This window comes from Macaca thibetana, chromosome 7, assembly GCF_024542745.1.
Source record: "Macaca thibetana thibetana isolate TM-01 chromosome 7, ASM2454274v1, whole genome shotgun sequence".
NCBI lineage: Eukaryota > Metazoa > Chordata > Mammalia > Primates > Cercopithecidae > Macaca > Macaca thibetana.
The window spans coordinates 42,200,132-42,212,344 of record NC_065584.1 but is presented as its reverse complement, the minus strand read 5'-3'; the positions used below and the strand labels follow the sequence as shown (position 1 = coordinate 42,212,344).

The 12,213-nt window shown below is 36.7% G+C and overlaps 1 protein-coding gene across 23 annotated transcripts in view; it reads left to right on the top strand.

Moving 5' to 3' along the window:
- The window catches only part of FUT8 (fucosyltransferase 8), a 339,734-nt gene that overhangs the window by 122,002 nt on the left and 205,519 nt on the right, over positions 1–12,213 (top strand). For 2 of the 23 annotated variants that reach the window (XM_050799273.1, XM_050799261.1), the window contains one exon: positions 5,608–5,726. The exons of the other annotated variants lie outside the window; for them this stretch is intronic. The gene's annotated coding sequence lies outside the window, so the exon portion shown is untranslated. The remainder of the gene's footprint in view (positions 1–5,607; positions 5,727–12,213) is intronic. 23 annotated transcript variants of the gene reach the window in all.

Below are 12,213 nucleotides of genomic sequence, written 5' to 3'. Positions count from 1 at the left end.
TTAAGTGCAAATGACGTAAAAGGCATAAGGAGGAACTACATATGGGTATCAAGGTTCTTTCCAGCTTTGTGATTCTAATTTAATCCCTGTGGTACCTGTGTGTTGCCAATGAAAGAAAACAGAGTTAGCATCCTTAGAGGTTTCACAGCAGATCTGCTTTGTGGTGATTTTAAAGGCTCAAACTTTGAAATAAAAGTAGTTTGGTATGTTTCAGTGATCTCTTTTTCTCCTCTTTCAGAGTAGTTTTCCTGGAAAAGCATAATAAATCTTCTATGAATTTAGTCATACCTTTGCAGTTTAATTGGACATTTAGGGTTTTTCTATGTGTGTAAGCTGGACCTTTTGAAGTTTAACACTGGAATACTAGCATGAGAGTGTTCCTACTCTTAATTTCCACTGAGTTAGACCAAAGGAAAACATATATTTTAGATTCATATTTTCTTTGAATGATGTTTTGAAGCTCAAGATGAACTTTAAAAAACACAGCTAAGCAGAGCTTCTAAAAGGTAATACTGTAGTAGTATTTTTTTCCTCTGTATTAATCTACTTGGCTCCCCATAGTGAGCTTGAACTGTGAGTGGTAAAGACTCATTACTCTGTAGGGTATCCTGGTCCTAAAAATAAAACTTCTTTCTCAAAGCCTTTGGCCTATGAATGTGATGATTCTGTAAGCCTCTTAAGAACAGGGACTGTGGCTTCATTTTTATTTATTTTATTTTTCTTATTTATTTGTTTATGAGACAGAGTCTCACTCTCTTGCCCAGGCTGGAGTGTAGTGGCTTGATCTCAGCTCACTGCAATCTCTGCCTCTTGGGTTCAAGTGCATCTCATGCCTCCACCACCCAAGTAGCTGGGATTACAGATGTGCACCACCATGCCTGGCTAATTTTTGTATTTTTTTGTAGAGATAGTATTTTGCCATGGGCCTGTCTCAAACTCCTCTCCTCAAGTGATCCACCTGCTTTGGCCTCCCAAAGTTCTGGGATTGTAGGCATGAACTTCTGTGCCAGGCTTGTGGTTTCATTTTTGTAAAACGTTTAGTAGAGTTGGTGCCTTGCACATAATAAAATGATCTTCTGAGGTTATGATTCCACATAAAAAATGAAAACTTAAAAAAGGAGATAATTGCAGAAGCGAAGAAAGATGAATGAACAAGGATGGCCATCCATTCATTCAACACCTAATGAAGGTCTACTCTGTATCAGACACCCCACTAAGTACTGGAAATACAACAATGATAAATTAGACTCATTTTCTACACTTAGGGAATTTAGGTTGTCTGGAACAGTGAATAGCATGTAATAGGCACTTAAAAATATTTGAATACATGAATGTCTGTTTTGTAGGAAATGATTTAGGGTGTGGAACATTTTAGTGAGGAAGTGGAGCATATCCCATCGTATTAGAGATAATTCATTAAAAAAGTGGAAACAAACTGTTTATTAATACAGAAAATACTTAAGTTGGTTATGGTAATACATAGAATGTAATACAGAAAAGCCCTTAAAAATAATGAGATATATATTGGCTGACACAGAAAGATATTCTAATTTACCTAATGTTGAATTAAACAGAGTTATTGAATAGGATGTATGGAATGATTTCTTTAATGTAAGGTTACTTTATATTTCTATAAAATGTCACAAGATATGGTGGAGAAATAACAATGAATAATTCTAACAGGAGATAAGTTTTTCACTGATTTTTGCTCTATTTTTTATGTACTTCTGTGATTGTTTTACCGTGATCATGTGCTACTGTTTAAAAATAATAAAGCTGCTTAAAAATATTTCTGGATAATTTTTTTAAAACATAATATCTGTATCTATAAATAGAGTTATTAGTTGATGGTCTGTTGTCCTGTAAATGTAAAATGTGTCATTAAAGAATTCTTCATTTTCTTTCTAAAGAAATATAGTTAACCAGAGTTCACTTTTAATGCTCAACATTTACCTTTAATGTTTATTATTTATTTTTTGTTTTTTAATATATATATTTTTGAGACAGGGTCCTCCTCTTTCACTGAGGCTGGGGTGCAGTGGCATGATCTTGGCTCACTCCAACCTCCACCCTCTGGGCTCAAGCGATCCTTCCACTTCAGCCTCCCAAATAGCTGGGGCTACAGGAGCGTGCCACTACGCCTGGCTAATTTTTGTAGTTTTTGTGGAGGCCAGGTTTTGCCATGTTGCCCAGCTGGTCTCAAACTCCTGGGCTCAAGCAATCTGGCTGCCTTGGCCTCCCAAAGTGCTGAAATTACAGGCATGAACCACCATGCCCGGCCTACCTTTAACATTTAACAGTATTTACCTGTAACACTCAGAGTGTAGTTTTAAAATAAACAATAACATTTACAAATGTGTAGTAGCAGAAATATATTTAATAATAATTTTAATTTTGTTTTGGAGGTACTTTGAGGGAGGTGTGTCTACATTATTAAATGGAGAAGAACTGAAGTTCTTAAGCTTTTTTGTGTACTTAAAAACTTAATTTGGATTTAGTTATTAATAAATATTAGGTTGAACTACTTTTTAATCTAAAGATTTATTTTGGCACTCTTTTTTGCTTATTATGGCTTCTCGTTTTCTTAATGAGAGGAGAGAAGACATGTCCTTTGGGAGTCCTGGTTATGTCTAGTCAGTAGTCTTAGTTTTCACAGGATAGTAGAGAATTTTAAATTATTACTACCTATTTTCTTAATTTATTTCAATAACTTGCTGTTTTTATCAGGAAACATTAATGGACTAATCAAAATGTTCGATTCTATACATAGTTTGCTCATAACAAACTCATTTTATTAGAAATGTTATAGCATCTTTATTTTTTTTATCCTCCACAAGATCATTTTAGTATAGTTATTGGAATTTCAAATTATATGTAATTCAGTTTGAAAACTGTATCTATGGTTCTGTTTAGTAACATTTTAAGTGATGATATTTAAAAAGGTTAACATTGCTTAGTTAAAAGTTACCATTATTCTTTCAAAAGAAAAGTTTTATTTTTCAGACCACATAGTCCTTTGAATTCTGACGTATCAAGTTTCAAACAATTTTTTTGTTTTGGGGGATACTTACCTATGAGATCTCCAGAAATTGTATATTCAGCTATGAAAATCTTCAGAAACTGTGAGCACAGATATAAGACTATAAACCTTAGAGGATGATTTTAGATTTCTTTCTCTTTTTTACTTTTTATTTTTGAGAAAAATAAGCCTGTTCCAGTTTAATGAGTATGATAATTTGAAATCCAGGTAGAATAATATATCTCATTTTTGTCCTCATTTTTTAAGGTGAGATAGTTTATAAAATAGAGAATAAATCATGTTGTTAGATGTTGACTCTTGTAGTATAAAAGTATGAATCTTATATAGTGATATCATTCTATTTTAAATGCTTTATATGTTTAAATAATTTATAAGAAGAGAATTATAGAAAAACAAAATGCTTGAATTAATACTGTAAACGTGAAGTTAGCATTTATAATTGATATTTTAAATTGTTACATAAAGACATGTATGAGTATGGATAAAAACATATACATTAGTATAAATGAAATTAATGGCTTCTTTTATACACTCACAATATTTATACTTTTCTTTAAGTATATTAGATGTTGATAAGTGTTCTAGAGAAAAGTAGGTACATTAGGGATGGTAATAAGGGATGTTGGAGTTGGGAGGATGCCATTTTCATATAGAATGGTCAGGGAAGGTTTCACTAAGAAGGTGGTAGTTGAGTGATGCCCTGAATTTGGTGAGGTACATAGCTGTGGTGATATTTGGACAAGTGTGTTTCTGATAAGATCAAAAGCCCTGTGTTGAGTGCAGGCTCTGCATATTTAGAAACATAAGAAATTTAATTGTGCATGGCACAAAGTGGTCTTATGTGTTAAAAAACACACAATTTTTTGGTTTCATTTTTGCTTTCCTAGTACATTCTAAGATATGCTGAAATTGGGATTTACTTGTCTTGCTTATTGTATCTTTGGCACCCACTACAGTGCCAAACACATGGCAGGCAATGTGTTATGGATGGTGAGAAAGAATTTTGGAGGAATCTTCTTTTTTAAAAAAAATAAAATTCATACTACTAAATTATTTCAAGCTGCAGAGGTCTTTAGAGATCATTTAGATAACTCTTTTGGATGTTATGCATGAGAAGACACATCATTAGAGTGACTTTCAAAAGTCACCATTAATTAGTAGCAATCTTGAGTTGGCAAAGATTTTTAGTTTCTTAGTCTAACTTTAGTCCATTGATGGGGAGATCCTTTTGTTTCCGTTGTCTGATCTATGCATGGGAAGATACTTGCTATAGAAAACCTCCTTGCTATGGAAGACCTCCTTGCATCTGGAATCAGATTGCTTGGTTGAAATTCCTGTTTGACACTGCTAGCTTTGTGATTCTGTCCCTCTCCCGACTTTTCCTTTTGGTGCCCTGGTTTTCTTGTCTGTTAGACAGATATTGTTATTCTCTCTCTCTCATTTCTTTTTTGTTTTTGAGACGGAATCTCGCTCTGTTGCCCAGGCTGGAGTGCAGTGGCACCATCTCGGCTCACTGCAAGCTCCGCCTCCCAGGTTCATGCCATTCTCCTGCCTCAGCCTCCTGGTAGCTGGGACTACAGGCGCCCACCACCACACCCGGCTAATTTTTTGTATTTTTAGTGGAGACGGGGTTTCACTGTGTTAGCCAGGATGGTCTCGATCTCCTGACTTCGTGATCCGCCTGCCTCAGCCTCCCAAAGTGCTGGGATTACAGGCATGAGACACCGCGCCCGGCCCAGATATTATTATTCTCATTCCAGTATTCTTTACACCATAAACATTTTCTCATTAATCTTCAAATTTACCAACTCAGAGTGTTACTTCTTTGTTTTAAAGGGAGTGATGATGAAGAGAACAGGAGTTTGAAATTAGTTGTTCTTGGGTTGTAGAAAAATTTAATTCTTAAGGTTATTTGTTAGTATGTATCAAACTTTAATGAATGAGGAAAACATCAGGAAGGCAAAAGAACTGCTTTCAAGAGTATTTGAGCATCAGGAGTTCATGTATTCATTTAGGAAAGGGATGTCAAAATAAAATTGTTTAGATACATAGAAGGCTGGTTAACCTTCTGTGTGATAATGAAGCCATATAACTTCAGGGTTAGCAATCCAAAAGGAAACTTGGATGTAAAACATTTAATTTAATTTAGGTATCATCAAGATCTTTATCATCATCTCCAATATCATAAGACATTGGATTTTATCATCTATAGGACCAAGTATATTGGTTTTATTGATTTTAGCAGATTCTAGAATCTTGCCATATGCCTTTAGACTTCTAGCTTCATGTGGATTATATTTTAAAATAACATCAGCTTTGTTATCCTGGTAGTCTCACCGACCAATATGATGTCTGAGGTATTTATTCACCTTTTTTTTCTCAGTTTTCCTCTCATATGACATAACCTCTTTACACCATCAAAGCACATTGATCCTAATCGTCTGTTTCCCTTCATTTTGATCACCTTATCTGTCTATCCCCTTTACATTACCAACTCTCCTTTTTTGGGGTTCTTATTTTTACTCCTGCATCTATTTTTCTTTTCTTTTTTTTTTTTTTTGGCACAGAGTTTCACTCTTGTTGCCCAGGCTGGAATACAGTGGCACGATTTCGGTTCACTGCAACCTCTGCGTCCTGGGTTCAAGCGATTCTCCTACCTCAGCCTCTGGAGGAGCTGGGATTACAGGTGCGTACCACCACACCCTCCTAATATTTTGTATTTTTAGTAGAGATGGGGTTTCACCATGTTAGTCAGGCAAGTCTTGAACTCCTGACCTCAGGTGATCCACCCGTCTCGCCTTCCAAAGTGCTGGGATTACAGGCATGAGCCACCATGCCTGACCTCCTGCATCTGTTTTTACCTCCCTTACCTTACTCTTGAGCATGGCAGTGAAGGCAGCCTTGCAGTGTCCTGGGCTCCTTTCTGGTGCTGATGTTGGCTGTGGTGGCTGCTATTTTGAGGGGTATGCATGAGTATGTCGTCTCAGGAGGCTTGGTCACCTGGAGGGGAAGTTTTGCAACCAAGGTCTTTAGAGGCATGGTCAGTGGCAGCAAATCTTTAACTTCTTTTTTCATCTTTTATTTTTTGTGCTAATATTTTTAAGGTTTTCTAGGACAGTCTAGAGTAACATTTACTCGTGTGCATTCTTACCCTCATTACTAAGATGGACCTCTATTGAGTGGCTGTCTGTTGAATGTCCCAAGGATTCATTGAGGACTCTGTCTTGCTTGTGAGAACTTAAATGATTCCTGGCCCTTTGTGAGCTCTGGAAGTTACTTAGCACTAACTATGTGGTGATTTTTCTCTTCCTGGAAATTGTTTTTGCTCTATATCATTAGTTTTCACCCTATGCACATGTAGATTAGTATTGATATTCAGGTAATTTAAGGAGATATATATATATTTTTTTAAATTAGGTTTTTCTGTAACTCTCTCACTTCAGGAACTTTTCCCCAAAATTCTTGTTGCCATCGGCCTTTCTGTATTATGACCTCTTGTGTTTTTCAACTCAGCAATGGCACTAGATTCTGTTAGGGTTTCACCTCCTGCATACTACAGTCACAAAAGTGCTTTCAGAAAGAAATCCCAGGCAATTATAGGGCTCACCTTTTTGTTTGTTTGTTTCCCTTATTTCAGAAATCAGTTTTGAGCTGATTTTCAATGTTAGATCATCGATTGTCCAATGTCAGATACGTTGTTTGTCCGATTTTCTAGTGTTTACATTTGGAGTGTAGTTCTGGATCCTACTCCTGCTGCATGGGTGAAGGTAGACGTCTCTTAATACTTCTAAAATTGAGAACATCCTTAGCCAGTGATATGTCTCACACATTTCACAGTGAGTTCAAATGCTGTTATATGTAAAATTTCATTTTTAACTGTTGTTTAAATTAATTTTAGTAACAACGTTTGTGTTATTCTTTCATACATAGCTGTAAGTAAAGCCTGCTTTGGCTGCTTTTCATCTAATATTAGTTACCAGTCAACTGATGTGTTAAAGTTGATACAACTGTAATGATTTATAAGAACTGAATCTTTTTGGTACTTTTATGCCCCACTGAAGATCATTGCCTGTTTTATGGTGCTCTTGCGTGCATGCTCTCACATTTGCTCTCACGCACGCTCTCTCTCTCTCTCTCTCTCTGTCTCCCCCCGCCACTCTCTCTCTCCCCCTCTCTCCCCAGAATTTGATGTAACAACAACAAAAACCCCATGATTCTTAGTATAGGAACTTTTTACCAATAAAAAAAGTTGGTCTTATATTCTATCTGTTGCGATGCAGTAAAATATGGTGTAAGTTTACTACTTATTCTTTTAGATTCATTCAGGTAGCTTAAAAGCATTGGAAACTGTGAGTAGAATGCAGATATAAGTTGGTGGGAAGTAATTGAGAATGTCTCATTAAATATGACATTAAAAAAGGGCGTTTAAAAAATTTTTAAGAAAAGATATGAAGTACTCATGAAAGATTTAAATTAATGCCTCTTATGCTTATGATGACTCATTTGGTGACATGAGCTTCATTCTTTATTATTTAGTGCTTACAATGTTTCAGTTCCTGTACCAGGTATGAAGTGTACCATATCTGATTATTATATGTCTATGCCATTCTTAAAAGAGGAACTTGAAAATCTTAGGGGAATATTTGAAGATGAGCCAGTTAATTAGCATTGTGATTTATGTGTTGTGTGCCCAGGGCATCAGAATTGTATGTTGTGAGTCTTAAAAAACTCTGAAGAAATGTTTAGCCATAATTTGGGTACCTCTGAAGAGATGAGGGTCAGGGTTGTAATTTTAGGTGAGAAAACTACAAATGCATTAGTTTAGATTCAGAGGTACCTGTAGAGGTTTGTTATGTAGGTAAACTTATGGGGGGGTTTGACGTACAGATTATTTCATCACCCAGGTACTAAGCCTAGTACCCAATAGTTATGTTTTCTGTTCCTCTCCCTGCTTCCACTCTCCACCCTCTGGTAGGCTCCAGTGTCTATTGTTCCTTTCATTGTGTTTATGTGTTCTCATCATTTAGCTCCCACTTATAAGTGAGAACATGAAACAGAAAACATTTGGTTTTCTGTTCCTGCATTAGTTTGCTAAGGATAATGGCCTCATGTTACTGCAAAGTACATGATCTCATTCTTTTTTATGACTGCATAGTGTTCTGTGGTGTATATGTACCACATTTTCTTTATCCAGTCTACCCTTGATAGGCATTTAGGTTGATTTCATGTCTTTGCTATTGCGAATAGTGCTTCAGTGAACATATGCATGCATGTGTCTTTATGATAGAATGATTTATATTCTTTTGGTTATATACCCAGTAATGGGATTCCTGGATCGAATGGTAGTTCGATTTTTAGCTCTTTGAGAAATGGCCACACTGCTTTCCGCAATGGTTGAACTAATTTTACACTCCCACCAACAGTGTATAAGCATTCACTTTTCTCTGCAACATTGCCAGCATCTGATATTTTTTTACTTTTTAGTAATAGCTGTTCTGATTGGTGTGAGATGGTATGTCATTGTGGTTTTGATTTGCATTTCTGTAATGATTAGTGATGTTGAGTATTGATCAATGTTGGGCTTTTTTTCATATGCTTGTTGGCTGTATATATGTCTTCTTTTGAAAAGTGATCACATCCTTTACCCACTTTTTAACGTGTTCATTTTTTTCTTGTGAATTTGCTTAAGTTCCTTATAGGTATTGGAAATTAGACCTTTGTCAGATGCATGGACCTTTACAGTTGCAAAATTTTCTCTCATTCTGTAGGTTGTTTTCTCTGTTGATAGTTTCTTTTGCTGTGGAGAACCTCTTTAGTTTAGTTAGATCCCATTTGTCAGTTTTTACTTTTGTTGCATTTGCTTTTGGTGTCTTTGTCGTGAAATCTTTCCCAGGTCATATTTTCAGAATAGTATTGCCTAGGTTGTATTCCAGACTTTTTCATAGTTTTGGGTTTTAAGTCTTTAATCTGTCTTGAGTTGATTTTTGTATATAGTATAAGAATGTGTCCAGTTTCAATCTTCTGCATATGGTTAGCCAGTTATCCCAGCATAATTTTATTGAATAGGAAATCCTTTCTCCATTGCTTGTTTTTGTAGGTTTTGTTGAAGATCAGATGGTTGTAGGTATGCAGTCTTATTTCTGGGCTGTCTGTTCTGTTCCATTGGTCTGTGTGTCTGTGTTTTTGTTGTTGTTTTGTTTGTTTGCCAGTACCATGCTGTTTTGGTTACTATAGTCCTATAATCTAGTTTGAAGTTGGGTAGCGTGATGCCTCCTGCATTGTTCTTTTTTTTTTTTTTTTTTTTTTGAGACGGAGTCTTGCTCTGTCGCCCAAGCTGGAGTGCAGTGGCGCAATCTCGGCTCACTGCAAGCTCCGCCTCCCGGGTTCACGCCATTCTCCTGCCTCAGCCTCCCGAGTAGCTGGGACTACAGGCGCCCGCCACTGCGCCCGGCTAATTTTTTCTATCTTTAGTAGAGACGGGGTTTCACCATGGTCTCGATCTCCTGACCTTGTGATCCGCCCGCCTCGGCCTCCCAAAGTGCTGGGATTACAGGCGTGAGCCACCGCGCTATTTTGATGTGTATTCCTTCAATACCTAGTTTGTTGAGAGTTTTTAACGTGAAGGGATGATGACTTTTACTGAAAGCCTTTTCTGTATGTATTGAGATGATCATGTGTTTTTTGTCTTTAGTTCTAGTTGTGTGATGAATCATACTTATTGATTTGCATAAGTTGAACCAACCTTGCATCCCAGGGATAAACCCTACTTGATCATGGTGAATTAGCTTTCTGATATGCTGCTGGATTTGTTTTGCTAGTATTTTGTTGAGGATTTTTGCATCAGTGTCCATCAAGGATATTGACTTGAAGTTTTCTTCTCTTTTTTTTCCTTGAGGAAAAAAAGGTACTTTTTTTTTCTTTGTTTTTTGAGCCAGGATCTCACTTTGTCACCCAGGCTGGGGTACAGTGTGCAGACATGGCTCACTGCAGCCTTAACCTCCCAGACTCAAGTGATCCTCCCACTTCAACCTCTTGAATAGCTGAGACTACAGGCATGTGCTACCATGCCTGGCTAGTTTTCTTTTTATTTTATTTTTTATTTTATTTGTAGAGACAGGGTTTCACCATGTTGCCCAGGCTGGAGTTCTCTTTCTTTGTTGTATCTCTTCCAAGTTTTATATCATCATGATGCTGACCTCATAGAATCATTTAGGGATGACTCCTTTCCCCTCAATTTTTTTGTAATAGTTTTGGTAGGTATGGTACTAGCTCTTCTTTGTATATCTGGTAGAATTAGACTGTGAATCTGTCTGGTTCAGGGCTTTTTTTTTTTTTTTTTTGATTGGTAGGCTGTTTATTACTGATTAAATTTCAGAGCTCATTATTGGTCTGTTCAGGGATTCAGTTTCCTCCTGGTCCAGTCATAGGAGGGTGTATGTGTTCAGGAATTTGTCCATTTTTTTTCTAGACTTTCTAGTTTTTTGTACATAGAGGTGTTCATAATAGTCTGGTTATTTGTGTTTCTGTCCAATCTGTAATAATATCCCCCTTTGTTGTTTGCAGTTGTGTTTATTTGGATCTTCTCTTTTTTTCTTTATTAGTCTAGCTAGTGGTCTATCTTGTTAATTTTTTCAAAAAACAAACTCCTGGCTTCATTGATCTTTTGAATGATTTTTTTGTGTGTTTCAGTCTCCTTCAGTTCAGCCCTGATTTTGGTTATTTTTTGCCTTCTGCTAGCTTTGGGATTGATTTGCTCTTGCATCTCTAGTTCTTTTAGTTGTGATATTAGGTTGTTAAATTGAGATCTAATATATAGGTACATACATTATATATACATATATAAATATATGTTTTTAATTTTTAATTTTTATTTTTTTGGGGCAGTCTCGCTCAGTTGCCCAGGCTGGAATGCTGTGGCACGATTTTGGCCCACTGCAGTCTCTGCCTCCCAGGTTTGAGCAATTCTCATGCCTCAGTGTCATTAGTAGCTAGGATTACTGACGTGCACCACCACACCCAGCTAAGTTTTTGTATTTTTGGTAGAGATGGGGTTTCACTATGTTGGCCAGTCTGGTCTCGAACTCCTGGCCTCAAGTGATCTGCCTTGCCTTGGCCTCCCAAAGTACTGGGATTACAGGCATGAGGCACTGTGCCCAGCTCTTTCTAACTTTTTGATGAGGGTGTTTAGTGCTGTATATTTCTCCCATAACACTGCTTTAGCTGTGTCCCAGAGATGCTGGTATGTTGTATCTTCATTCTCACTAATTTCAAAGAATTTCTTTGATTTCTGCCTTACTCAAAAGTCATTCAGGAGTAGGTTGTTTTATTTCCATGTAATTGTATAGTTGTGGGTGATTTTCTTAGTCCTGACTTCTATTTTTATTATGCTGTGTTCCGAGAGAGTAGTTGGTATGATTTCAGCTCTTTTGCATTTGCTGAGAATTGTTTTATGTCTGACTGGGTGGTCAGTTTTAGAGTATGTGCCGTGTGCAGATGAGAAGAATGTATATTCTTTTGTTTTGGGGTAGAGTTCTGTAGATGTCTTTCAGATCCATTTGGATCTATTTGGCCCAGTGTTGAGTTCAGTTCCTAAATATCTTTGTTAATTTTCTGCCTCAGTGATCTGTCTAATACTGTTGGTGAGGTGTTGAAGTCTCCCACTGTTACTGTGTGGGAGTCTCAGTCTCTTTGAAGGTTCCTAGGAACTTGATTTATGAATCTGGATACTCTTGTGTTGGGTGCATATATATTAGGATAGTTAGGTCTTCTTGTTAAATTAAACCCTTTACCATTATGTCATGCCCTTTTTTGTCTGTTTTGATCTTTGTTGGCTTAAAATCTGTTTTGTCTGAAATTAGGATTATAACCCCTGCTTTTTTCTGCTTTCCATTTTCTTGGTAGATTTTTCTCCATCTCTTTATTTTTTAGCCTGTGGGTGTCATTGCATGTGAGATGTGTCTCTTGAAGACAGCATACCATTGAGTTGTGCTTCTTTATTTAGCTTGCCATTCTGTGCCTTTAAATTGGGGCATTTAGACCATTTACATTCAAGGTTAGTATTGATATGTGTGGATTTGATCCTGTTATTGTGTTGTTAGCTGTTATTATGCCTGCTTGTTTGTGTGGTTGCTTTACAGTGTCACTTCGTCAGTGTGCTTCAGTGTGTTTTTGTA